The sequence below is a fragment of the Pongo abelii genome, chromosome 12 (assembly GCF_028885655.2).
Source record: "Pongo abelii isolate AG06213 chromosome 12, NHGRI_mPonAbe1-v2.0_pri, whole genome shotgun sequence".
NCBI lineage: Eukaryota > Metazoa > Chordata > Mammalia > Primates > Hominidae > Pongo > Pongo abelii.
In genome coordinates this window covers 87274277-87299691 of record NC_071997.2, presented here as the reverse complement: position 1 = coordinate 87299691, position 25415 = coordinate 87274277, and the positions used below count along the sequence as shown (strand labels likewise).

General features: G+C 46.4%; 1 long non-coding RNA gene across 6 annotated transcripts in view; it reads right to left on the bottom strand.

The window, feature by feature from the left end:
* Window positions 1-25415, bottom strand: part of LOC100441134 (uncharacterized) — a 118499-nt gene that overhangs the window by 65503 nt on the left and 27581 nt on the right. The gene's annotated exons all lie outside the window — the stretch shown is intronic.

Below are 25415 nucleotides of genomic sequence, written 5' to 3'. Positions count from 1 at the left end.
GGAGAAGCGGTCTGGGACAGGAATCAGGATCGGGGGTCATGTCTTGGTACAGGCATGTATGTTCCCCAAGGGGAAGGTGGGCTCCCTGACAAGACCGGGGTAAGAATTTTGTTCTTCTGTACTAATTTTTATAGGCTTCCAAGATTTTTAAAACTCCACCCCAGCACCAAAAACAAACAAACAAAAAAGCAGCCTCTGGGGACAGTACTGTGGAAACAATGAGAATCCAAATTCCCAAACTCTTGAGTTCACCCCAGAATTAAGGACGTGATAGTCAAAGCCAGGAAGCAGTGGAGCCTGAGCGCTGGCCGCTGGGCTCAGAGGCCTAATTGTCAGACTGTGTTTCCAGATGCAAGCTTTCTGCCTTTGGCACGGACTTTTTCTACAACAAACTCACTTTGGGGTCATTCGTCAGTGCATAAATGCACACCTGGGAGGTGGGGGGACAAGCTCCCATTTTTCTGGCTTTATAAATACGGAACTCACATTTCTCCAATTGACATTTGCAGAGGCATGATAGATTAGAGCGCCTTCCACCGCAGAGCAATTTCAAATAAACGCAAGTCTGCTGGTGCAGGCTGCAGCCATCCATACCCTGCAGAGGAAATAAGCCTTCCCTTCCAGCCTCTTCCTTTCAGGTGAGCAAAAGCAAAGAAACAAGCATGCGGAGGAGTTCCAGCTTCAAGCTTCCCACCCAACAAGGTCAGGGGAGGAAGGTGCAAACTCTCAGTTCCATTTGCTACTCAGCAAATGCGGTAAACTGAAGTCCAAAACACGGAACACTAAGGTCCCCAAGACCACCTGGATACCAAAACAGTAGAGTCCCCAGTGTCATTAGCAGTAGGAACCAAGGGCAACCTATATATGTTGGCCAAGTTGGTGGTTGTGCAAATGGAGGTTTAACGCACTAGCGATGCTGCCTGACCCCAAATATTGTCTGCACCTGATACCTGGAATGACACCTTTGGAGATGTATTCCTTTGTGTTAGCCATTCTCTTACTTAGGTTTCTCTTAGATTTCTCTTCCTTGAGCAAATGTGCCAAGTGGGAAAATACATTTGGTGCCCTAACTTCTCAGAGTGAATAAGTTCATCAAATCCCTTTCAAAAGAGGACCAGAAGGAGCCCTGACATTCCTTCCTTCATTAAACAAAAATTGAGCATCTACTTTGCACCAGCACTTTGCTAAATGCACTAGGAAAACAAGGGTAAACAAAAGCAGACACAAGGGCCCAGTGCTGTGGTATGCACCTGTAGTCCCAACTACTTGGGTGGTCAAGGCAAGAGGATTGCTTGAGCCCAGGAGTTTGAGGTTACAATAAGCCATGATCACACAACTGCACTCTAGCCTGGGCAACAGAGTGAGACTGTATCTTTAAAAAAAAAAAAAGAAAATAAAAGCGGACATGGCTTTTGCCTCTATGAGCCTACAGTCTACTTCGGAAGACAGTCACACAATCATCTAAAGAATAGGAAACTATGACGGTGACAGGACGAAGAAGATACCCTGAAAGCCCATGATGGGGGTCAGGAAAGCTGTCCTGCCCTGGCAGGGTGATGGACGAACTTCTGAAGGATAACTCCTGGCTCCTCAAGCTGACTCCTGAAGGGTGAACAAGGAGAGGGAAGGCACTCCTAGCAGAGAACAGCACAGGCGAAGGCCCATGAGCATCCCAAGAACATTGAAAGGGATTGGGGTGGGGATGGGGCAGTGTTGACAGACACCTGCCTGGGTGGGAAGGAGCACCAAAAACAGAGGGGAGAGACAGAGGCAAGCATTGCCTATTTCATCTCCCTCCTCTGGCTGCAAAAGCCCCTCCTAGCTGCACCACATTCAAGGGGCAAATGTGATGGTGACCTGCAGGCAACGCTCCTGCAAAGGGGCTGAGACAGTGAAACAATGTAAGTGCTAACCACTATTAGTGACCACGAGGCTGAGCTTGGATGGAGCAGAGGCCAAGGCCAGCTGCTCTGTTCAGCTGAAGCTGCAGGGGCTGGCCTGTGCTGGTGGGTAGCTGGCAACCTCACCTGCTGAAGGCTCCCGGCTTGGAGCCTTTGCTTACTTCATTTATGATTCTCAGGAACTGACAGAGAAGCGCATACCTGGAATTTCTGTGCTGATGGCAGGCCTGATGCTCCCATCCCTACTCCCCCACCCCCCACCTTGGGTGAGCCAGAAGCACACTTAGAATTTGACAGGTTGTCGTGGCCTCCCACTTAATTATATTGTCACACAAGCTTTCAGGGATTCCAAGGAGAGAACCCTCTTCAGGGAACTTGATTCTCCTTCTGAAGCATGCGCTGGCTCTGTATAGCCCTCCCCTTACCACGCTGGGCTTTCCCTCTGAAAGCTCCAGAGACAGTTCAGCAAGTGCTCAGCAAGTGCCAGATTGGTATTGGAAGGGTGTCACAGGAAGTGGGTGGTGAGGGGGAGGCTCCTTCAGCTGTGTTCCCTCACACTCTTCTCTCCCAGTCATTCAAAGCTCAAGTCTTCATTTTCTGGGGCCTGTCAATGATGGAGGTGGAGAAGCCACCATTACTGAAGTTCTAGAGAGAGCCCAAGAAGTGCTGGAGGTTCGGAGAGGTGAAGAGCCCCCTGCAGCTGGCCAGCGAGGCTTAGGTCTGTCCTATCCACTGACTGCAGCATCCTGCTGTTAATAATAATGAGGACCTAAAACTCTTCCATCCATATGGCTCCCTGCTGTTTGGAAGGTATTTTCACATATGGCATATTATGGAAACTGCTCAAGAAGGCTACAGGTCTCCCAAAAAGTCTTCTTAGTTAGCAATAGGGTTCGTTTTCTCACCTTTTCTTAAATCTCAAATTGTGAAAAAAGAAGGCTCCACATAACTGTCTCCGTTTCATGACTTGCACATCTCCTTCTACATTGAGTGGAGCTGCTTTCAGTACAATGACCAGTGATGTTGCGGTTCTAATCCTGGGACCCTTCCTGAGTCCTCACTGGCTCTACTGTATTTGTTCCTGTCACCCACCAGCTTCCAATTCACCTCCACCTACTCCTAGGCCATCTTTTCCTAGTCCACCTCCTCCCAGTTTACCCCCTCCCAATCCACCATCTCCTCCTCCCAGTCCACCTCCACCTCCTCTCAGTCCACCTCTGCCTCCTCCCAGCTCATCTTTTCCTCCTCCCAGCTCACCTTCTCCTCCTCCCAATCCGTCTCCTCCTCCTCCCAGTCCACCCTCACCTCTTCTGAGTCCACCTTTTCCTCCTCCTACTCTACCTCCTCCCAATTCACCTCCTCTCAATCCACCTTCTCCTCCCAATCCACCTCAACCTCCTCCCCGTCCATCTTCTCCTCCCAGTCTACCTCCCACTCTGCCCCATCTTCCTGATCCACCACACCATACAGCTGTTTCAACCTAACTCAGGGCTCCAACCTGAACCCACCTTCGATTTGAAAACATTGCTGAATAACTGCAGGGGCCCCTTAAACAAATGTCATTACCCACAGACAACAGACAACAGCATACCTATGTAGAGATAAACATATGTGTGTTCTGTCTCCAAATCATTTTCAATAAATGTTGCCACAACACAGCTCAGCTATGTAGATGGTTTTTCAATCAATATTGCCTCAGGCTAGCAAATAAAGAAGGAAATCACTGGGAAATGCATTATTCATGAGCTCACCAGAGCGCTGATGACTGGCAGTGATAAAGGTCCCCGTGTGAGCAAGCAGCAGTCTGATAGCTCTGTATCAAGTCAATCTATCCAGCCTGCTTCCTGTTTTCAGGAGCAGGAGTGGGGAGATCAGTTCTCAACACTTTTCTCTTCCCTTTCATTTAGGAGGGTGGGCCCGTGCACCTGTGGGAACTGAACTTGTCTTTTGCTGAGGTCATGACACGTGGGGAACAAGATGGAGCAGAGCAAGGAGAGGACTGAATTCCCTCGGGGGACACCCTGATGAGAATTAATTAGAGGTCTGTCCTTGGTAGCTCTTCACCTCATACCTTCTAGTGAGCAAGAAAGAATCTCTCTCCACTTTTGAGAATTCTAATTGGCAAAGGGAAGTAATCACTGGACATTCATCCATATAGAGCCTTTTCCTGGTGGAAATCCTGAGCATAGAGCAAGTTAGGGATGCCCTGCACCCCTTATCAATTAGTTTTCCTAGCAGAGACATGAATGAGGAAGGGGAGAGGGAGGGCCTCTGGGGCAGGGAATCCTGGGCTTACCCATGGATCCTCCACCGGCTCATTAAGTTACCTCGGACAAGGTGCTCCCCTGTACCTGGATTTCTGAGTGCTCCCCTCCCCTTTTAAGTGAAAAGTCAGGAGCCCACAGCATCCAGAAAAGAGATCCAAATTTCTTTTGAAGTGTTGCATGAGCTAGAGCAGGAGAGAAAGGGAAAACTGAGGGGTAAGAAAAAATTGTCATGTTCAAATTAAATTTCAAATCATTAACAATACACGCTCATGCATAACTCATATGCACCTGAGAAATGCATTGTATAAATGAACTCAAAGTTCCAAAGAACACCAGTTCACACACTACCACATATGCAGGGGTTGTGAAACCCAGGGCTGTACCCATAGAAGACATGAAGATTACAGAAAGAATGGTACCATGGGGTCACTTCCAGCCCTGCTAAAACAGCTATGGCCATAAGTTGTTGAGCTTCCAGAGGAAGGTAAGAGCCAGTTGTCTGATGTTATTTGTTGCAAGCCCCCACTCCACTGTCTGCTGGACTCCAGGCGGGTTGTGTGGCTGATATATCTGGATAGCAGGGCCCAAGTCAGAGATCAAGGGATGCAGTTCCAAAGGAAGGCGGTTGGGCAGAACAACATCCAAGAGTCCAGTCCCCCACTTCCCAGGTGGAAGGGAGCCAAGGTAATATCACCTCTCAGTCCTGGCCAGACAGGGGTCTGTGAAAAGGAAAATAAAATCTCGGGACCCTAAACTCACTATGCCAAAGGGAAGAGTTAAACTTGGGAACTGGGTCATGCAAAAACTGCCTTCCTTGTGTTCCCAAACAGATAGCTGTAATCTCACATGCTACCTTATCGCATGCAAAATGTAGATGCACTGAGCCAGAGAGGAATGCATAATCGACTTCCCCCACTCCCTTCTTTTCATGTGTAAAATGTAGATTCACTGAGTGCTGATCAGCACCTCACAGGAATGTGACCACTTGCCTCATTGCCTACTCACTCTCCTTTTTTGTTGTCTTTTTTCTTCCCCTTCCACTTGCTCTGTCCCCTTTATATATTGAGGTTCACAAAACCCTCTTTGGAAAAAGCACAGGACACAGATACTACTGTGACTTGTGTTTCTTTTTCTTAGGCATGTCCCTAACCTTGGTAAAATAAACCTCTAAATCCACTGAGATCTGCCTCAGTCACTTTGTGGTTGACAGGTCACAGATGAGTGTGCAGGGTGAGTCAGAAGGTTCATGAGACAGAGCATGGGACAGCAATGCTTGGTTGTCATTCGGCCAAGAGACAGTGAATCTGCACAACCAACAAAGCCCCTCTTCCTTAAGTCGCACCACTTCTGTGAAAAGTCTGAGTTACAGATGTCTTTCTTTTTCATATTGCTTTGATATTTTTATATACACACAGGGCTTTGAATGAGGTTAACAAAGATTGACAAGTAGAAATCTTGTGGTTCCACTTCCCAAACAGAAAAGATCATTGCTTATCATTGGCATAGTGGATACATTCAAGCACGTGTTTCTCAAGTGTGTGACAATTGTTCTTTTAATTGAGCTACCTTTCCTCCTGCAATCTTATTCACATGACGGCAGTTGCCTGAAGGAAAGGCTTGCAGCAATCTCAAGCACACAGAACTACGTTAATACCCACTGGGCAGTGACAAGAACAGCTGGGGATGAATACAACTGGCCTGCTGTATCTGGGATTCCACAACCATGGATTCAACCAACCTCGGATAGAAAATGTTTGAAAGACAAAAAGGATGCTTGTGTCTGTACTAAACATGGACAGGCTTTTTCTCTTACAATTATTCTCTAAACACCACAGTATAACAACTAGTCACATGGCATTCACATTGTATTAGGTATTGTAAGTAACCTAGAGATGATTTAAAGTTTACAGGAAGATGCGTGCAGGTTACATGTAAATATTACCCCATATTATATCAGGAACTTCAGTATCTGTGGATTTTGGTATCTGAAGGGGGTCTCGGAAGCAATCACCCATGGATACTAAGGGACAACTGTAACTTTTTTTTTTTTTTTTTTGAGACAGAATCTCACTCTGTCACCCAGGCTGGAGTGCAGTGGTGTGATCTTGGCTCACTGCAACCTCCATCTCCCAGGTTCAAGAGATTCTCCTGCCTCTGCTCCAAAGTAGCTGGGATTACAGGTGCCCACCATCACTTCCTGCTGATTTTTGTGTTTTTAGTGGAGACGGGGTTTCACCATGTTGGCCGGGCCGGTCTCTAACTCCTCACCTCAAGTGATCCGCCGGCCTCGGCCTCCCAAAGTGCTGGGATTACAGGCGTGAGCCACTGCAGACAACTGTAACGTTTACAAAGCTTGTACACTGTACTCTTTGGAAGCCCTTTAGCTTCCTGCACAGATGCCACATCTAAAAGCCAGAGCCAGGCAGCGAGAAGGACTGGCAGCAGTAATACATTGCCAGCTGGCCAAGAAAGTGCTATGGAAGCAGTTCTGCTATCTGTTTTCTTTCTGGGTCATGAATTTGGGTCCATTTAGCATGGGGTGGAAAACAACAATAACACAACAACAATAAAAACCCTCTCCTTCCCCGAATCGTCCCAGGGTGTGTCCTATGTCACAAAAGAGTACCTTAAAAATCATCTGGTCTAGTGCTTCCCAAACTGGGGTTTCCCAGAACACTTTTTCTAAGACAGGTTAATAGGTAGGCTGTTCTCATGGTTAAACTAGTTTGGGAAACATGCAGTCTACCTCCCATATATTCATAATGCTTATTGTAATATTGAACATACTGAGAGGTATTGCAGTCGATTAACCTTAACTTTGATTTATTCAGCATCTAACAAATTTATCCATTTTCTCCTTTTAGCACAGTCAATAAAATACTGTAGAATGAAGTTATTTTGGTTAAATCCATATCTGCTCCTTCCCATCCTCCCTCTTCCCCTAACTGTGTTGTTCCCACCCACACATAACTTTACCAAGATTTTTTTTTTTTTGAGACAGAGTCTCGCTCTGTCACCCAGTCTGGAGTGCAGTGGTGCAATCTCAGTTCACTGCAACCTCTGCCTCCCGGGTTCAAGCGATTCTTGTGGCTCAAAGGTGTGTGCGGTCATGCCCGGCTATTTTTTGTATTTTTAGTTGAGACAGGTTTTCTCCATGTTGGCCAGGCTGGTCTGGAACTCCTGGCCTCAAGTGATCCACCTGCCTCGGCCTCCCAAAGTGCTGGGATTACAGGCATGAGCTACCACGCCTGGCCACTTTACCAAGATCTTAAAAAGTTTAGGCGAATGTCCAGATGAAGCTCTCAGAACACCTGCTTGAAGAAGGCAGCTTGTTGGATGTGGCTGATGGCTTTACTGGCCCTAATCCTTCTCTCTTCCCCATGTCCACGCCCTTTACTGTATAATTTTGCAGTTCCTTTTCCCACACCTTTGACACTGAGTTTGGTCATGTGACTTGGTTTGACCAATAGAAATGATAGTGCACCAGTTCCCAGTAAGGGTCTTAAGGGGCCTCTGTGATTCCTCCTGCTCTCCTCTGCCTGTGCTATTGTTGTGAGAACATGCCCAGTTAGCCTGCTGAAGGATGAGAGACACGTGGAGCAGATCCGAGCCATGCCCATCACCCCAGACAAGGCCAGCCCAGATCAGCCATGGCCAGCCAACCACCAGACACGTGAGTGAGTCCAGCCAAGCCAAAGTGCCTGGCCAACTCCCCACTGACCCCAGAGGCATGAGCAGTAAACCTTGATTGTTGCATGCCCTTCAGGTTTTGTGTTTGCTTTTCATGCATCATGCGGCATTATTGAGGCAGTAGATCATTGGTAAGAGAAAGAACATGGGCTTTGCAGTTGGTTATGTTAGATTCAAATCCTAGCTCCACTCTCTGTCAGCTGTGTGTACCTGAGCAAGTGATGCAACTTCTCTTAGCTTTAGCTTCCTCATCTTGAACAAAGATAACCTTAGAGCATGATTATAAGGATTAACAGAGATCATGTAGGAAAACTCCTAAAATAGTGCCTGGCATGTGGTAGGTAATCAGTGAATGTTACTTCTTTTGTGTGGAATCCTTTAACTGAGTGCACAGAATTTTTAACTAAGGCTAAGTACTTTGGCATCTTCATTCATAGATTTGAATGGTCTGGAGTCAGAGCGCACCAGGATGTCCCAGGCATAGGGGCCATCCTGATGTACACACTATTTAGCAGCCTGCTTATATCACTTAGTGATACTGCACAAACTTCTTTCCACAGTTCCAATTTCTGTATCAACAGTCTCCTACCTCATTTCCAAAGGCCACAGAGTAGCCCTTGGAGGAAACGCGCTATCATTTATTTTACCATTTGGGATGTTTCCATCAATTTTTTTCCCAGCCAGATAAGGAGTAAATATATATGAAACACCAAGATAGATAAAACGATATAATTGTAAAATAGCATGTAATGAACAAAAGAAGAGCAGAGAAAGACATTCAAAAGAATGTGTAATCAGTGAACATTTGTCTCTGCAACAATTCTTTCAAAGAGGCACAAGTAATTTATTTTTTTCAAACTGTCTCTTCTGAATGAATAAAATAAAAGCTTTGTTGTCTAAAGGAAAAAGCATCAGTGTTCTGAGAAATTTTACTTCTGAGGTGCATCAAAGCCAAATAATTCAAATTTGCCTGCAAGCTCTTAAAAAAGAGAGGACAAAGATAAAGCCCAAAATTTCCAGACATCAAGGGTTCGAATTCGTGAGATTGATGGTCATAATCCCCAACCCTCTGAACCTAGTTCTATTTCTGGTCCTCTCGATGTATAAGACAAACAACTGGGAACTTTCCATGCTGGACTCCAAAGGAAAGTATCTGCCTTTCTCCAAAGCCCTATGTGAGCTCACAGTCCCCTCAAAATGCCATTATCCCCATTTCAGGTCCTTCCAGTGGAAAAAGTGGGTAAGTCTGACACAGCCACTGCCAGCTAGTCCTCGGGGCAGCCATACACCATTAGCAGATCCCTCGCTCCTGGAGGAAGTCATGCCGGCCTACAGCGGAACTCCATTTCCAGTTATTACTGCTAGACAAATGGCTTTTAAATTACATCCTAAAAGGCTCACAGGCCATTTGTCTTTGTAAGTAATGGCACAGAAATGCTGCATTACTGCCATCCTCACCCTGCAAAGGGGGTCTGCCTTACTAGGGGGATTGTAGGAAGGTGGATAAGAAAGAGACCCAGGAGGCAGAAATATCCAAGGTAGGGGCAGAAACACCCAAGATCTGATGCAGAAAAGTTGCCAACTTTTCTGGAGCTGATGGGAGCATGCACACTGGTGAGACCTCTGATAAGACAATAGAGGTGGCTTTTCTTGGAAGCTGCCTACATCAACAGAGAGAACTGGGGTGGAACTTCCTGGGTGGGAAAGGGGAGCAGGTATAGAGCAGCACCAGAGTGTTATCCAGAGATAAAGCTGGATGGTGGCCATGACCCAGCCTTGACCACTAGGCTAGAGAGTCTGGATTTCACCCTCAAAGATGGAACCTTGTGAGCAATTGGACTTCCCAAGGAAGTGGCCAGATGCCTGGCCCATGGCCAGAGACTGACTCTGACTCTGAGCTCAGCCCCTGGAGCTCCAGGACTCTCTCCTCACCTTCCTTGGGAGATCTTAAAAGCCAGGAGCTGCTACTTCTATGGGGCTAGGCGTTAGCTCTGTGACATGTTATGAATAGAAAGACATTAAAGAAAAAATTCCAGCATTCCTCCTCCATGCTCTAAAGCCTTTGTTTACCTTATTAGTAGAGGCCTGTCAGTTCTCCCGAGAGCTGACAGGTCTGGAGGGTGAAGGAAGCTGTCACCGCATGGTTTCCACGCTGACAGTCTGTCTGGACTCCGTTTCAGCACACAGCCAGCCTCGAGGCACCAAGTCACGCTACATCTTTCAGATCTGTGGCCTCCCTAAGGCATGGTGGGACCAGAGCCCCCAGTCTGGAGCCCAGAGAGTCATAGAGAGGGGCCTCTAAGTCTGCCGAAAACAAAAAGCTGCCAACATTCAGGGATGAAGTTATCATCATCTTGCATTGCTGGCCGTGTCTCCTTCCCAGAAGGAGGTGCTGCTTATGTGTAACCTTCCCCTCCTGCTTCCTATAAGAGATCTGAAGTCCTGTCCTTCATGGAAACAGTCCTCAGCCTGGCTATTTAAGATACTCCATATACTAACTTCACATCCCTCAAACTGGAGTTGCTCACAGACATACACACCATGCAGTGCACAGGCATCGTTTACATCCAGGAGAGTTGATTTTATAAAGATAAAGGGCTTAAAGGGAAACCACTATTTTGATATTAGAACAAACACAGATCTATTAAAAAATAGAATGCAAAAACGTCTTGCATTTTTTAAGATAACACAAATGCCCAAGGTGTCTGTCACGATGTGGAACTAAGCCCCTAGATTCCTTGGGTTTATGTTTCTGCTCTTCTCTGATATTAGAAATACTCTGGTGAAAAGTTTAAGAATCACTTTACTAACATGACAAGTTACAAAATAGTTCCCAGTATCCAGTTTCCAGCAAACCTACAGAATAGGGTTGGTGTTTCAAGTTCTTCATTTATAGCAATAATAAAAAGATATTTATTCACCAGGTGCATCCTAAGCACTTTATATGCATCATCTTCTTTAAACATGGCTTCTGTCCAATGAAACAAGGATTTTTATTATCACTGTGCAAAGAGTATAAGTGACAAGCCCAAGGTCACACAGCTACAAAGCAGTGGCACCAACATTTAAACCCAGTAAATATGGCGCCAGACACTTCTTTCTTACCCGTTCATCTACACTGACTGTAAAATGAAAGGGGCTGGATTGAATGACTTCAAAACTCTTGAGCCATGTACTCCCTGGGCAAAGGCACATGGAATGTGATCAGATAAGCAGAATTCCTTTCTTATAAAGACAAATCAGAGATGATCAGGTCATCCTTAGTTCATTCTCCTCCAGTTTTTGGTAGATAAGAATTTTGAGCTGGGTTTCTGATTAGTGTCAAGTTGAGCAAAATTGAATCCAGGAAGGATTCCTAGAGAAAAACCCTTGGAGTGGGCTCAGAGAACATGGATCCCAGGGGATTTCCAAAGCTTCCAGAGTGCTGTGGTAGGATGGGAGTGGCTTCTTAATAGCCACAACCACCTGGAAAGTGAATAGAGAAGATGACAATCAGGAGACAAACATGTGATTTGAAAAGAGGCAGCACAGCTAAGTAGTGGACCCACTTAGCTGTCCACTACTTAGCCTGTCTCCCTGTCGGCTGCTTAGGGGCTCTTGGCAAAGTGGCTCCAAAGGACAGGGGCATCTGATACCTGGAATAGGACCTGGCTAGTGAGGTTGTTGGTTGTGCCAAAATTCTTGCCTGAACATATTGGATTATAAAATATGTGGATATGACAAGCATATCTGTTTCCCCTTCCAAAAGCTACTTCTTGGTCTAGGATACTGGCCCCAAGACCCAGCCCTCTGGGCCTATTTTTATTCAAAGCACAATCAAGGCAGGTTTGAGCCACAGAATCAAGGCAGGGAGCAGACAACCATGCAGGGAATCCAGGGGAAGAGAGCAAAGGGGAGGGGGTGTGACACAAGATCACGTGGTCTCGGTAAAGAGACATGTGCACAGGAGGAGAGACCCCACAGATCCCATGGTCCCTCAGCTGCCGTTGCTGGTGGCAGGAGGGGAACAGAGCCACAGGCTGAGAACATGGGGCCTTTAAAAAAAATCATTGACTTGAAGCCTTTCTCCAGTCACTTCTACCAGAAGTCAGCAAGCTTTAGCCACCTCCTCTCTGCAGCAGCACAGGATTCCCCAAAATGCACGACTCAAGATAATGCCCCCAAAGTACATGGCACCACTTGGCCAAGGATGTGATGCTGGGAAGATCTTTAAAATATTTAACAATTGGTATGACTTGGGCACCAACCCATAAGAACAGCTTTCTCACCAAAGGCATCTTCATGTTGGGTCCCTTCTGCCTTTTCATTTTAACCTTCAGTAATGTCCTCCCATGCAGGGCAGGCAGTCACTCTTACGCCTATCTGCTGAGAATTTTCTCTGTTGGCAGCATCAGCCTCTCTGTGCCAAATCCCTCCTTGTGTAACACACTTTCCCCAATGCCTAAGCTTTCTCCTTCAAAGGCCACCAAAGCATGTGACACAGGCATCCCTCATTCCAACCTCCAGTTGTCACTTGAGCTTTTTCCTTGAAGTGCCTGCTCCTCTCCTTTGCTGGCCACATCTCCCCATCCTGAGCTCTGCCTTTGACTTCCTGACTCCAATAATACTTCCCATGTTGTTGGCATCTCTTCCAGGACACTGTAGTCTGGATTTGGCACTTGATGTTATGAAACTCAGCCCCTGACTAGACAGTGCCCTGTGGTGTTATTTTGACTGCTTCATCTATCAGTTCTGCCACCCCACCGAGGCTGTGCACACCTGAGGGCAGGGAGCAAGCTTCAGGTTCTTCTTGTAATCCCCATTGTGTCCCAGGCAGGACTGGGCACTCTGCAGGGGTTCAATGACCATGAAGCAACCAAGTTGACTCATGCCTGGATACGATTCCTGGTGTAGACACTGATACTCACCTCCATCTTGGGGCTTCAGTGTCCTCATCTGTAAAATTAAAGGTAGTACTGTGGTCCTCAACCCTAGCATCACATTAGAATCACCTGGAAACTTAGAAGCATTCTCACTAGCCAGGGCCTATTCCAGGGATTCTGTTTGACTAGTGTTGGGTAGGACTGGACATCAGTTTTTGTCTTTTTTTTAAGTACTGCAGGTGATTCCAATGCACAGCCAAGACTGAGCACACCTGGATTAGATCATCAAACAGTCCCATGCAACTCTGTGATTCCATGAGCTGAACTGAATGGGATGGTGTTCCAAGTGAGCTCATTTGTAACAGAGGGTTTGGTTTAAAGGTCATCCTGATGCACAGGCTGCGGAGAGGCCACAGGTGGGGGCTGTGGCAATAGCCACTGTCCGAGCTCAAGCCTTGTCATCATCTGTGCCTGTGGCAGGTCCTCCCCTGGGCACTGCTCTTAGGCGATGCATATTTCCAAAGGACTCCCAGACACTGAATGAAAGGGTTAAGGCCTCCCCAAAACCCACCTCCCCCCAGCATATTACGTGCTCTTTAAAATGTCAGGAAAAGTTCAGAATTGCTGTTGGCAGGTCGTGCCAAAATTCTTGCCTGAACATATTGGATTATAAAATATGTGGATATGACAAGCCTATCTGACAGATCAGTTTACCTTATACTAAGATGATGTTTAAAAGAAAGACATGGTTTTTTTCCCTGTTGTGGTTTAGGGTTTTGTGGTTGTTTTGTGTGTTTCCTCAGTGTTTTCTTTCTTTTCTCCTTCTTAAAATATGGTCCTGACTTTGAGTTTTGACATCAATTAAAAACTCAGCTAATGAGAAAGCTAAACCCTTGGGAACACATTAAAGACCACTTAGGAAAGTTGATTCCGGCTCCTTTTTCAAAGCCAAATCTTAGACACCAAACTAAGTTCAATTACAGACGTTCATTATTCCTTGGGTATAAAAGTCCTTTTGTAACCCTCCCTCATTGTAGGGCTGCATAAATGGAGCATATTCATATTTTCCCTCTCTCTCTTTCTCTTTCTTCCCTTTCCTTCTCTCTCTCCCTCCCTCCCTCCCTCTCTCACTTGTTGAAACAAGCACAGTAATTGCATTACCAGATTTCTAGGATTAACTTTTGGTTCAAGGAAAAGTGCTGAGTTTGAGAGTGTATCTGTAATTAGAGGTGGTAGGGTAATTAGCTGCACACAGCTAGACGGTCTACAAGGGGCCTAGAAGACAGGTCTATTTGTTCTGTTTCATCACACGATTTAATCAAACAGTGAGTGCCTTGCTCACAGGCCTCACAAAACAAATATTTGCTGATTGATTGGTTCATCAAACAACTGGTCAATTCAGTTAAACCAGCTCTTTGCTGTCCAGTAAGCCAGGGAAAGAAAAATAATTGACCTAAGTCTTTCACTTTCCAAATGGCTGCTTTGCTGCCTTACAGAAACAACTGCAGAACAGCGCATGGTGGAGGTGTTGAAATCCACTCCTTTCTTTCCTTTTAATGGCTTTCCAAAATAAATAGCATTAAAAATCAATAGGCTACAAAATGAAGCTCAAAATGAAAATCTACAAAAGATATTCATCACTTTGTCTACATGAAGGCCTGCTCTCAAGCAGCCTGTCTCCTTGGGTTCAAGGTATGTCCCATCACTGAGAGATGTTTAAGTCAGTGTATCCCAGGAGCAGAGCTATGTTAACGTAGGGAGGCACCCTCTCCACCACCAGCTCTCCGGAAGCAAATGCGAAGATGCAGTCAAATCTCTGGGTATTTTGATGTGGACATGATCACATCTAGATGCAAAGGAGACATGAAGGCCAGATGCTGGTGTCCTGCCAGCTTCCCAGAGAAACCTTTGCTTTCTATGCTACCTGTTCATTAGCAGGCTGCAAAAAACTGGCTGGAAGCCCCACTCTGCTCATTGGTAGAAATCCCCAGTGGGGAGTGCCTATGAGCAAGGCATTCACTTTATTTTCCATTCTGGAGCTGCTGATCAGAGGATATTTGTCTCTGTTGGGCCCAGAAGAAAGAAGTTCGCCCCATAGTAAGGCAGGGTTCCAGCTGTGCACAGAAATGCCTGCCCGGAGGCTCTCTGCTGAGGCTGAAGAATGGCAGGGAGGCAGCTTTCCATGAAAAGCAATTTAAAGTGACATGATGTTAAAGGCCAGCAGTCCAAAAAAAAAGGCAAACATCCCATCACCTGTGAGTGATCCCCTGAGCCCGGGGAACATTTTTTAAAAATCCGTCTCACAATCACCTAGTGTTTAACTTGAAGTCCATTTGTTAATTTAGTAAACACAGACATGATATTGACAATATGCGTCTAATCCAGGCAGGAAGGAAGTATCCGGTGTCAGGCAACTCCAGGCCCTCTCTAGTGCCCCTCACCTGAAGGGCTGCATGATGCGGGACAGCTCAGACAGCAGGTGGAAGGGCAGTGGGGTCAGGGGTTCCTTAACCCTCTGAGGGCCAGGACACTCTCCCTTGGGAGTGGGGGAGGAATCTGTAAAGATCCTCTCTTCCCACCACCCTTAGCAGTACAAAGTGGTTTACAATTTACAAAACACCCTTCATATTTTCTGACTAAATCTTTCAGGCCTGTCCTGTGAGACAAGTTGTGATAGTTAATTTCTTATGTCAATTTGGCTGTGCTATAGTGCCCAGATATTTGGTCAAACATCATTCTATATATTTCTGTGAAAGTATTTTTTAGATGAGATTAACATTTAAATCAAGTTAAATGGGCTTTGAGGAAAGCAGATTACACTCCATAATGTGGGTGGGCTTCATCTAAACAGCTGAAGGCCTTAACAGAACAAAGAGTTGCCTCCCAGAGCAAGAAGCAATGCTGCCGGCAACCTGCCTTTGGACTCAGCCCATGACTTGCCCCTGAGTCTTCAGCCTCATGGTCTACCCTGCAGATTTTGGACTTGAACCTCTACAATCATGTGAGCCAATTATTTAAATCTTTTTCTCTGTCTTCCCTCTCTTGCTCTCTGTCTACTATCTCTCTCTCTCTCACACACACACACACACAAACACACCCCTTGTTGGTTCTGTTTCTCTGGAGAACTCTGAATAATACACTGAAAGTGTTTTCAGTCCTGTTTTATGATGAGGAAATGGGCTTAGTGAGACTAGGAACTAACATTGGGCTACTGTGGTATAAACTGGTCACTCAGAATCAGTGCACTGGGGCAGGTTCACACACGATGACTTCATCATTCAGAAATGTAAAAGTCCAGGGCTGGTAAAGAACCCAACAGGACAGGGCTGTGGCCCCTGATGTCAGACAAATATATGTCTTGATCATGTCACTTCTGTTCTTGAAGATTTCTGGAGCTTGTGCCCCCGCCTCCTACCCCCTTCACCCATTGCTTCTTTCCCTGCTGCTGATTAAATCTACCTTCTTTCTTAATTTAAGCCCATTTTTTTTGGTGGTGTCATCCACACAAGGAAACATGCCTGATTGTAAAGTTTCTAGCAGGAGCCTTCTCCTTTAAATGACAATTTTAAATAGCATATACACAATGCTCAGAGCATAGCAGATACACAGCATGAGCAGTCATGTTAGTGGCATCCTACGAATGTAACCTGGGCTTTGTAAACCATAAGGCATTCAACAAAGGTAAGGAGTCATCATCATTATTGTTCTAGGTTGCAGGACTGAGTGAGGTTGAGAGAACACACAATTCTTAGGTATAAGAAGCAGCTCATAAAAGCTTCAAGTCCAAGGTTGAGACTACTCCATGCTGAAATTTTGTTTAAGTGAGATGGTATGAGACAAAAGACCCTGAACTTAAGTAAGTAAATTCTGAACCCCTGATTCAATCACCTTTCTTTTCCAAACCCTCTCACTTCTTTATGGTAAAATAAATAGGGTCCTCTTCTTTATTAAGGAGAATTGCTTTGATTGCAAGAAACAGAAACCAACTCAAGCCAACTTCAACATGCAAGTGCAGTTCTCACAGAACCCAAGGGCCAGAACAGCTGAGCCTAAGGCAGGCTCTGGAATCAGAAAATGGAAGGCCATGGGGGAACCCAGGAGACTCTTTTTCTTCCTCCTCCAATGACTTCTTTCTTGTCCCTCTGTTAACTCAGTCCACATAGTGGAAAGAAGCCTACTCACTGGTCCTAAATTTGTATTTTTCCTTTGTTCAAAAGTTTAGTCAAGAATGGAATCTTGGCTGGACACAGTGGCTCATGCCTCTAATCCTAGCACTCTGGGAGGTTAAGGTGGGAGGATCACTTGAGTCCAGAAGTTTGAGACCAGCCTGGGCAACATCACACCAGACTAATTTTTAAATTTATTGTAGAGATGGGGGTCTCTACAAAAAAATTAAAAATTAGCCTGGTGTGATGGCACATTTCTGTTATCCCAGCTACTAGGGAGGCTGAGGTGGGAGAATCACTCAAGCCTGGGAGGTAGAGGTGTTATCAGTCCTGTTTTATGGATGAGGACACTTTTTTAAAAAGAGAAAAAAGAAGAGGAGGAAGAGGAGGAGGAGAACATGAAATATAATGTCTTGTTCCTTATTCCAGATTTTAGGCTAAGAAATTCTGACGGCCAGCGTTTAAGCTACATGTCCGCTCCTCGTCCAGGTAGCTAGTGGGGGATGATATCAGTTCCACCACCATGGCTGGCAGAGGCCTATTCTCATGACTCATGGCTGTAGAATGTGGACCATGGCCCCCAAATTGGCAACCATACCAGCATTTCTCAGACCTGTCTCTGCATCAGAATCATCTGGAAAACTTGGGGAAAAAATACAGATTCCCTAAGCCTATCTGGCATAGAGACCTTGGACTAGTGGCTGCAAGCAGTCTTGTCTACTTTTCCTAGAACATTCTAGGAATAGAACAGAATAATCAGTACATTTAGCAGTACTGATTAGTACAGTCCTCCCTGCTCTTCCATCCCTACTTCCTCTTACCCCATCCTAATGATTCTATGCAACTATTTGAAGACCTGTTCTGGGGAAACCACTGTAAAATATCATCAGACAATGCAGAATAAGAGATGCAGAATAATAAGCTAATGACCTTGTACACACTTTTCACTGTGTATCAGGAGCTTTCCCACTTACCAAGTTCTTCATGCCCAGCTGGGCATTGTGCTAGGCTGTTTAATATGTATCATCTCATTGCATCCTCACAACCCCATAAGGTACATGCTTTTCATTTTCATTTGACAGACAAAGAAAACAAAGCTCAGAGACGTTAAGTGACTTGCGCAAGCCTTCTTAGTAAGCGACAAAACCACTTACTTATATATCTGTCTCCTTTGGTTGACCCTTTAGTGCCACAAGGTCACTGGTCAGAGCCTGCTTTTGCCCATCCCAGGATCCCCAACACTAAGCGTGATGCCTGACATAGGAGAGGTGCTCAATAATGTCTGCGGGTGAATGTCAAGTAAATGAATGGCAGCCTGATGGTCTTTAGGCTGAGCCACTCCACGTATCCCAGGGAGAGCTTACCAACCAGCTGGCTGTGGCACCTTCCCAAGTCCTGTGGGCTTCTAGGTGGACTGAGCTCCATATCCTTTCAGCGGCTGGGGCAGCCAGAGCCCTCAGACATGGAACGTCCTCTGGCTGTTAGCACCTCATCTACTTTCCCTAGAATGTCAAACTATTATGTTCTGCATGTGTTATGATTTGGGAAAGTGGGAAGTATAGCACAATCTCATTTAAAGAGTAAAGATTCGTCCTGCTCATCAAAGATTTGTAAGGTGGGCTGTACCCCCAACACAGCTCTTTCTGGTTATCCAAAAGCCATTCTGAGATCTTCAGAAAATTGTTCTGTATTCCCCATCATGGGAGAGTAACTGAATGACAGTCCTCCTGAGCCAGCAGCCACCTCCCTTCCAGCTAGAGCACCCCAAGGCTTCCTTCACCTGGTCCCAGACTTAAACTCAGACCCTAGTGACAGGGTGTGGACAGGGACAGAGATGTTGACCGAGGCCAAGGCTGACAGCATCTGGCATTCCTCATATGAAACCCAGAATCTCTAAGGCCGATGCCAGGACTCCAAAATGCCTTTCCTGCCAGGGGATTATGTTCATTTGCACAGGATCTGAGATAGAAATTCCAAAGAGATGATACTGGAAACCAAAGGCCTATATCATATTAATAATACAGACAGAAAGGCTCCCTCAGCAGCTGGTAGCAAACATATATTAAATAAAGAAAGGGACCTGGCCCCAGCCCAAACCCCAGCAATCCAGCCAGGTCATTTCAGATTACAAATAGAAACAATTAAACCATATTATAGACCTTGTCTCTTGTTGGCTATTAGGTTTCTGCACTTACATGCTAATTTCTGAGTCAAGGAATCAGAGATCTCCCCAGATTAGGTATCTACCACCGCTCAGCAGGCTACAAATTCAAGCTGTATTTGCACTTCACTTGGATCCTCTGTGTCCACGACGGCTGCAGAGAGAGCTGGAAGCCAAAGTCAGCTGAGAGCTGCATTACAAGGCATCAGCTCTGCCTTCAGAGGGCTTGGGCCAGAGGCCTGGCTTGGCCACTCACCAGCTGAGTGACTGTGGGAGAGGCAGAACCCATATTTGAACACTTCTAACTTCAGTCTGCCCAAGCACCCGAGCCCTTACCTTCTCAAAACCCCAATTCTAGTTCCCACCACTTCTTCAGCCGGAGAGCAGCTAGCTGGCTAAGCTGATGTCAAGAGTGGACAATGACATCTTTAAATAGTATGGGTTCAAATGTAGATGAATAAAACTTCAGCCTTCTTATCTATAAAATGAAAATAATAATAACCCCTGCCTGGATTCTGGACCATCTGGGTTCATATTCTTGCTCAGGTCACAAGTTGTATAACTTTAATTACTTAAATTCTTGGGGTCTCAATTTCCTCATCCATAAAATGGGAACTGGCTTCTAGAAAAAGGTAATGAGATTGTTGTATTTCTTCTTCTGCAAACTGCTAATTCTTGTCCTTTGTCCATTTTTCTTTTGGGACATACCTTTTATTGATTTTTAAAGCTCTTTCTATGTGATAAACTTTAACCTTCATAGATGCCATATTTTTTTCTTAGTTTGTCATTTGTTTACGGTATATAAAATGCTTAGCATGGTGACTAACACATTGGCAGCAATTTTGTTATTGAGAAGTGGTTTGTAAGTGGGAAAGTTCCATACAAAAAATGAGCTATCATTATTTTAATATTACCAACAAGAACACAGCTGGACCCAAAGAAGAGGAGCTCCACCTTCCTGGAAAACTGAAAGAAATGAGAACTGTCTGGAAGGAGACAGTGGTGTGAAGACAGACATGGCTGGCTGTGGCTTTTCCAGAGGCCAGGAGTCCTCAGGTGAGAAAGACAAATGCTGAGAGGAACTAAGGCCTTGAAAATGAAGGACTCTCCTTGAACAAGAATATATCCCACCCCATCTATGTCGCCGTCCCTCCCTCCCTTCCTCTCTTACACACACACACACACACACACACACGCGCTTGAGAGAGCAATAGAAAGGCTCACATTCAAGACTATTCTATATCACACTGTTGGAGAAAACCTAACAGAACAGCTTCCCTAAAGAGTCGGCACCGACTAGCATAGAAACCAGTCCACGAAAGGGCAGATACATTTGTGTGAACAAAGGTCATGACTGGTTATTAAAAGGAGGCCTCTGAAAACAAGAGGAATATGTTAACATGAGCGCCTATACTTTTACATCCACTCTCTCATTTGATCCTCAAAGCAGACCCTCAGAGGTGTCCAGGACAGATTTCCCAGGCCATTTCACAGAAGCTGAAACTGAGGCTCAGGAGTTCCACGTTTAGTTGGTAAATGACAGAACCAGGACTAGGATCTGAGTCTCTTGATTCCTATTCAAAGTTATTCATTCAACAAATATTTATTGAGAACCTACCTTGCTCCTGGCTCTGCATTGTGGGTTTGTTCTAACTCCTGGTTACAGATGTTTCCAGGATTGCTCAAGCCACTCTATGCTGGCCGCGTGCACTCTGGGATTCCCACAATCAGAGTCTCAGGCTGGACGGACTCTTCGAAAGGACCCTGGCCAGATAGCACGTCTCAAGGTTTTGCGAATGTTCCTCCATCATAGGCCTAAGAAAACAGAACTTGTTCTGTGGGCAACTCTTTGCCGAACAGCTGGACGATGGCACCTCTAATAACGATGGAGCTTGTGCACCAAGCAGAATCTTCCAATTTATTTGATAGCATAAGAGGTTTACGAGCCTAGGAAATACCTTTGGTTTCACTGCCCCAGTTGAAATCCCTTTTACGTTTTAGTTCCTGCTAAATCAGCAAGATGAACATGGCTTGGGTTAGGGCTGGTGGGGAAGAAGATACCTCTGGTTCCTAAACCCAGTTCACTGCCAAGCCCAAACAGCCCCCAATGGGCTCCATCTCATTTCACTCCTACAGTACACAACCTGCCCCTGCCTCCCCCGACAACCACCACCACCACCAGGAGGGATCTGCATAGTAGTGAAGCCGCGGAGACCCAAAGCACGCCCAGAACCCAGCTGCCACACGGGGCTCACAGCTCTCTTGCCCCGCTCCCTCCTTCCCGGCATCCTCTCCCTCGAGAACCTCTCTCCTTTCAGGAAAGGCGAATCAGCCAGCGACCAGAGCCGTGGTAACGGAGCTCAGACACGGGATCGGGTGTCCGGAGGGCCCCGCTATAAACTGCGGGTCACATCCTTCAACTTGATTCCTCGCTCCATCTTACACTTTGTGTGTTTCTGGGGGACGTGGCGGCTGATGGTGAGAGAGACAAGTCCCTGGCATGGGGCTGTGGCATGAGGGATTGTTCTAAAATGGAAAAATTACTTCAGGTCCAAAGTGGAGCGACTGATTTAAGACCGTGGAGGAGAGGTGAGGGAGTGCCACTCTGGGGGGCTCTATCACAAGTCTCCATTTCCCCCTGTGAGCCCCAGGAAGAGGACCCAGCCCTTCTCTCTGCTCGTGCTCCAGGAAGCCTCCTCAGAACTGTGTCTGGAGGTTCTGGGCTCCCTGTTTTCTCAAGTATAACATGGAAATCTCTGAGAAAATGAGATAACATAACAGTGCACGTCAGTCTTGGGAGGAAGAATCCTTGAAATGCGCAGGAAGGTTATTTTCCATTCTGGTGACCATGTAACTGCAGAGAAAACGCTGCCTTTCATTCCCTAGCAGTGACGATGTTGAACGGGAATGATGGTGGCACCTGAGGACTTTTCACCAACAACGCATATGGTGGGTATCTAAGGAGACAAAGTCCCCCACAGAGCTGCCATAAACCTCACTCCTGTTTTCATGGGAGGAGTTGGAGGGGTCTCTCGCCCTAACCCAGGGCCCCCAGCCCCTAGACACCAGGAACAAAGGGGCAAGCCTGCCCAGGCCCACCCATCTCCATCTGCTCACACCCTCAGGAATCAGAGAGGAGGCCCATTCTCCTAGCAGAGGCCTCCCCTCTAGGGCTGCTCTGTGCCCCAGCGCACCAATTGTGGGTCACACTTGAGTCTGGGCTTTTCGGTTGAACAAATCTCTCTCCCCCACAACAGTCCTGGCCTGACAGGCTGATGGTGGGACTGCTGCACGACAATATTTAGACACACTGCTAACTATTTCCAGCTGCCTGGAGGACCCCGGTACTAGATGAGGTGAGACTCTTCAAGGTTTCATTGCAGAGGCGAGGACAGCCCGAGGGCATTCCCTAAACTTTTTTCTACTGTCCTCCATTTGATGAAAGACTTGTGGTTAAACCTTTATCTTCCATAAACATTTAAAATGTGGTTACCTTGATTTCCATGTCTCATTTTTGTTTTATTAAAAAAATGGGTTCCTTGCAGTAAAACATCTGATACTGTGGATGTTCTGCAGAAAACAGATGTTTCTCCATGTAATAGACGTCGGCAGGCCTCTGTGCGCCTACCAGGCCTCACTTGCACTCACACACACGCACGCACACGTGTGTCTCATGAAAGGCCAGGGCAGCGCTGGCCCTGTGAGGAACGCTGAGGCTGAACAGCCACTAGGACTCAGGGCTTGAGTCCCTGTGGACTCAAGCCACGAGACCTTTGGGCCAAGAGGCCAGAGGACACGCAAATGCACCACCGAGAGAGGTAACAAGGCCTAGAACCGTAATTGGGGGGTTTCATCACTTCTGAGGTCTCACTGTAAACACTTCCCTCCATAGTTCCCTGTTTTCACTCTCTAGGGCCTCCTCACACTCTGCCCACAGTGGGGATAAGGGCAGAGTTAAAACCCAGCAGGTACAATCTTTCTCGAGGGTGCACAGAAACACCTGAGGACCCTGCCAGGTCAGCCTCTGGCAAAGCTATAGGTAGTCCTTTTTTCCATCTTCCTTCTCCTCTTTCCACATCCCAGTCCTAGGCTGAAGGGAGGCCCATAGGGGCCCAGGGCCTTAGGAAAAGCCACTGTTTTTGCCTCCTCCACCCAGGACACACACGCAACTTTGCCAGCCTTATGCCTCAACCATTGGGACAGCCTGGCTCACTCATTTTCCCAGGAAGTTTGCTTCCCATCCCTCCTGGGGATTCCGCTGGAGCTACCTGAGACACTTGAGGCCTGCTCCCTGCCCAGAGACATTTGGATTTTTGTGGAGACCCTGAAAAATGAAGAGTTATCAAGACCCAAAAGAATTAATCCCTGGCTGTTGAATGCCTCCAGTGCTAAGGGAGCTGTTTCTGGGCAGGAGGGGATTCTGCCGTGCTGAAGATGGCCCCTGGCCACTCACACTGCCCAGCCCAGAGGGCAGCATTACAAAACACATCCTGCCTCAGGATAGCCGGATGCCCTCTTAGCCTGCCTCCCTCTGTTCCGGGAACCCAGGAGCACCATTTCCCCTGTCGATACTTCAGGATCACTTGAGGAGGGCTGGCTTTTGCTCAAAGTCCTGTAGTTCCTACAAGCTGAAACTTAGAGGCAGCAATTTTGTGAAATTATTTCCCTAGAATTATCTTTATTCATGTCCATTTCACCTCATTCCAAAAAGGATTTGTGAAGCTTTTAGAAACACAAATAATGTTTTTTGTAAAAGGTGGTATTATAGCAAATGACTGAAAAACGAGGGGAGAAACATAAGATGAATTTCAGTGGCTACAGAACATGTTTGCTAAGAAGAACTGCGAATTTGGCTCTGGGCTTCCCAGATGCTACAGCAGAGAGGATATATGATCAGTTACAAGAATCACAGTGTCACTAAGGTGAAAGCAAACCATCACTCACAAGAATCACAGATACTCCTGTGAGTGAGACTTAAAGCAGTTTCTTACATGGGCTCACAAAGGGAATGTTCAGGTATGTAGTAAACCATTTGTTTTCATCTTGAAAAACAAACTTTAAAAACTGGATAAATCTTTTTCAAATTGAATTTCATAAAAAATGTAAAGAAATTTCAATACACAGAAGAATTGCTCTGGCTGCAGGGGACAAGGGCTCCATGTTATGTTCAGGATGCCCAAGTATCCCATAACTTCACTCCCAAAACAGCTCAGTCAGACTGACTTGGCACTGCATGAGTCACTGTTTCCAAACCTGCCAGAAGGTATAAGTCCCCTGGAGGGCTTGTTAAGCACAGGGAGCCCAAGGCCCCACAGCAAACTGACTGCATCAGAATCTTGGGGAGGGGGAATGGGCATGGTCTGTAGCCCCAGGTGATCTTATACCCAAGGCCAGCTTTGGGAAACCTGCCGCAGACAAATATCTCAATCATCTGGCTGAACTAGATGGTAAAAATTCATTGAAATTACCAAACCCCGTGCTGGGTATGTGGCATTCATCATAAGGTAGGGCCCCCGAGGAGATCTCTGCCAAGAGAAACACTCTGGGAAAGATGGCACTGAGTAAGCTCTGAGGGCCATGGGCGGGCTGCAGTGATTCAGGAGAGGGGTAGAGAATTTTCCTGCCCCCTCCCTGGCAGCATCTCCCCCGCCTCCACACCAGCTACCCCTTCCCATCCTGCCTTCCCTGTTCCCACGGCGAAGCAGCTCTTGCTGTCCTTTCCTCTGAAACATGCAAATACCACCAGGCATGGTGAGTAACAGGTCTCCCCCTCCATGTGGCAGAGGTGGGAGAAAGACAACACCTTGGGTGAACTGACTGCTCTGGGCGTTGCTCTGTCTCGTCTAGCTCACCCCTCACACACAAGCCAGGGCAGGCTTCTGCAAACCCTGTGGTCATCAGGTTACTTCCAGTTTGAAAAGTCTTTCAATGACTTCCCACTGGCCATGATTTTGTCTAATCATATTATGGTTAAGAGCTTGGGTTCTGGAGCCATATGTGGGTTCAGACCCTGGTGTTCCCACTTAGGCTCTGTGTGTCCTTGGCAAGTTTTTAACCTATTCAGAGCCCTAATTTCCTCATCTATAAAATAATGATTCTGCCTATTCACTAGGCAGAATATGCTAGGTTTTGCTTCGATAACAAACAACCCTGAAATCTCAGTGGATTACAACAACAAAGGTGTATTTCTTATTCAAGCAAAGTTGGCTGGAGGTTGAGGGACCTCCCCAAGGTTATTGTCCTCTACATGGAAGCTCAGAGATCCAGGTTGTTTCAACTATGTGTCATCCCTGTCTACCATGTGCTTCCAGGATACTGGAGGGCCTCATGGAGACTATTAAGTGCTTTAGCCTAAAAAAGATATCCAT